The 3,163-nt window shown below is 38.2% G+C and overlaps 1 pseudogene; it reads left to right on the top strand.

The window, feature by feature from the left end:
* The first annotated feature begins 785 nt into the window (after positions 1–785).
* On the top strand, positions 786–2,381 carry LOC132172444 (putative UDP-rhamnose:rhamnosyltransferase 1 pseudogene; annotated as a pseudogene).
* The last annotated feature ends 782 nt before the right edge of the window (positions 2,382–3,163 follow it).

Below are 3,163 nucleotides of genomic sequence, written 5' to 3'. Positions count from 1 at the left end.
ACAACTCAGGCCACAAAACCAGGGGAGCAAAGCAACAAAACAACCAAACCCAGAGTCAAAAAGAGACAAGAACGGAAATGCCCACAAGAAATGTCCTGTAAGGCTGTAACCGGCCGCCAGATTTTGAATATCATAACTATTCTCGTTCAATTTTTAAATCAATTATGAATTTGTAATCCTCATATTAGAATCTAATGGTTAATTTTTTATTTTTTATTTTTTGAAAAAATTCATATATCTCTCCTCAAATTTTTAATTGAGACAATATTTATTTCAAACTATTAAAAAATTGACGATTAAAAATTTTGAGAGATAATCTACGTTTTAAAACCAAATCGTAATTTTGGAGTGTTTAGAATTGCGATTTTAAAAACGCAAATTTAAAAATCGTGAAAAAATTCTGTATGATTTTAACATGTTTTATCAACTGTCTGTACTATTTTAAAAGGTGACAATTTCAAAAATATAATTTTTAAAATCGTACTTATTGAACGAATTCTAAGAAAAATATGTGAAATTTTTTTAAAAAGGGAAAGAAAAAAAAAGAAAAAAGAGAGAGAAATAGGAGAAAGAGTTTTTGCAACTCCCGTCATTGAAGGGTTCGTGGGATGTGATGTCATGGGAATGTTCACTTTACGTATAATATCACACTGAGCCGACCACTGATCATTCTTATATATATTTCCACAGTCGCTTTTGCAAAAGCCGTAAGCCAGTGTCCAAGCTTTTCCCCCTATATATATATATGAGCCTCATAGAAGAGAAGATCATCATAAACTCTAAAAGCCACCACCATGAACGCTATGTCTGAGCCTCAGAAGCTACACATAGCCATGTTCCCATGGCTGGCCTTCGGTCACATGATCCCGTTTTTAGAGCTCGCCAAGCTCATAGCCAAAAAAGGTCACCGTATTTCATTCATATCAACCCCAAGAAACATTGAACGCCTCCCAAAAATCCCACCAGATTTAGCACTTTCGATTACCTTCGTGAAGCTTCCCTTACCCCACGTAGAGAACCTGCCAGAAAATGCAGAAGCCACCATGGACGTACCATACCACATAATCCCCTACCTTAAGAAAGCCCACGATGGCCTCCAACAACCTTTGTCTCGTTTTTTAGAAACCTCAGCTCCCGATTGGATTATTCACGACTTTGCCCCTTACTGGCTACCTCCAATCGCTACAAAGCTAGGCATCTCCCGGACATTCTTTAGTATTTTCAACGCATCAACATGGTGTTTCCTTAAGCCACCAGGGTCGAGGACGGACGCGCAAGATGCAAGTACAAGGACGGAGCCCGAGCATTTCACTGTCCCTCCCAAGTGGGTCCCTTTTCCAACCAAAATAGCGTATCGGTTGTTTGAGGCGAAGAAAATCTTTGACAACATTGAAGACGATGCTTCCGGTGTTTCAGACTGGTTTCGTGCCGAGATGGCGATCTCAGGCACTGAGGCATTGGTTGTTAAAACCAGCACGGAGGTGGAAGGTGAGTGGTTGAAGCTCCTTGCAGAGCTTTATGATATACCTGTAATTCCGGTGGGCTTATTGCTACCCTCGACGCCGCAAGAAAGCGGAGACCTCAACAAAGATAGCACATGGGGTACGATTGGTAAGTGGTTAGACAAGCAGGAGAAAGGATCAGTGGTTTATATAGCACTCGGGAGTGAAATTCAACCAAGTCAACAGGATTTCACAGAGCTGGCTCTTGGACTTGAGCAATCGGGGTTGCCTTTCTTTTGGGCTCAAAGAAAGCGGATTGAGCTACCGGAAGGATTCGAGGAGCGAACGAGAGGTCGTGGGGTTGTTTGGACGGGTTGGGTGCCTCAGTTAAGGCTATTGGCTCACCAGTCGGTTGGGGGTTTCTTGACTCACTGTGGTTGGGGTTCAGTGACGGAGGCATTTCAATTTGGACGCGCACTTATTCTTTTGCCCTTCTTGACGGACCAAGGATTGAATGCTCGGTTTTTGGAAGAGATGCAGGCAGGAGTTGAGGTTCCCAGAAATGAGTACGACGGGTCGTTTAGCAGTGACTCGGTGGCCCAAACGCTGAGGTTGGTGATGAAGGATGAGGAGGGGAAGATTTATCACGACAAAGCTAAGGAAATGACCACCATAATCGGAGACAAGGACCTCCAGTCCAATTACATAGACAAATTTGTTGATTTTCTTGGGAGCCACAGGCATGTGATCACCAATGACACCAAGGGTACTTGAGCTAATCTTTTCTACAAACTATGAAAGATAAGCGAAAAGATTAAGCAAAATGTCCTCGACTCCTTAATTGACAAAAGCTATATATGTAATTTAAGTTAGCATGAATTTGCCTCTTTGCTTTTACATAAATGTTTTATTACAAAATGGTACTGTTTGACCTCAATAAATGCCTCCATGTGCTAGCAATCATAGTCAATGGTTGTATATAGACTTTCATATGATCCTCAATATTTTCTTTAATTGAAGTGCTCAATTGCAATCTAGAAAATGGGGGCAACGGGACCCACATACTTCAAAATAGGCTGGTTACGTACTTAATACTGTTTCAGACAGGTTGGATTTGGAAGCATATATATATATATATATATATATATATATATATATGTGGTGAATATAGTGTTTTTGTTTATCTACTATTAAAATGTATTACATTTATTATTATTATTATTATTATTATTATTATAAGATGTTTTGTATATATACAATTGCATGGACACTCGAAGTTGGCTTCTTCAACTTCAAGCCAAGACAATAAGCATCATCAATGACGTTTGTGTAAAGAGTTTAAGAAGCTCTGTTTTGGTTAACTTCAACCAAAACGGTAATTTCACCACACACACACACACACACATATATATATATATATATATATATATATATTACATTTATTATTATTATTATTATTATTATTATAAGATGTTTTGTATATATACAATTGCATGGACACTCGAAGTTGGCTTCTTCAACTTCAAGCCAAGACAATAAGCATCATCAATGACGTTTGTGTAAAGAGTTTAAGAAGCTCTGTTTTGGTTAACTTCAACCAAAACGGTAATTTCACCACACAAAAACACTATATTCAAAAATAATAATAATAAAAAAAACACTATATTTCATAAATACTATATTATAAGTAACGTACTCAACAAGGATTCAGAGAATCCATG

The sequence above is a fragment of the Corylus avellana genome, chromosome 1 (assembly GCF_965113065.1).
Source record: "Corylus avellana chromosome 1, dhCorAvel1.hap1.2, whole genome shotgun sequence".
Classification (NCBI taxonomy): domain Eukaryota; kingdom Viridiplantae; phylum Streptophyta; class Magnoliopsida; order Fagales; family Betulaceae; genus Corylus; species Corylus avellana.
This window is presented reverse-complemented; position numbering and strand designations above follow the sequence as displayed.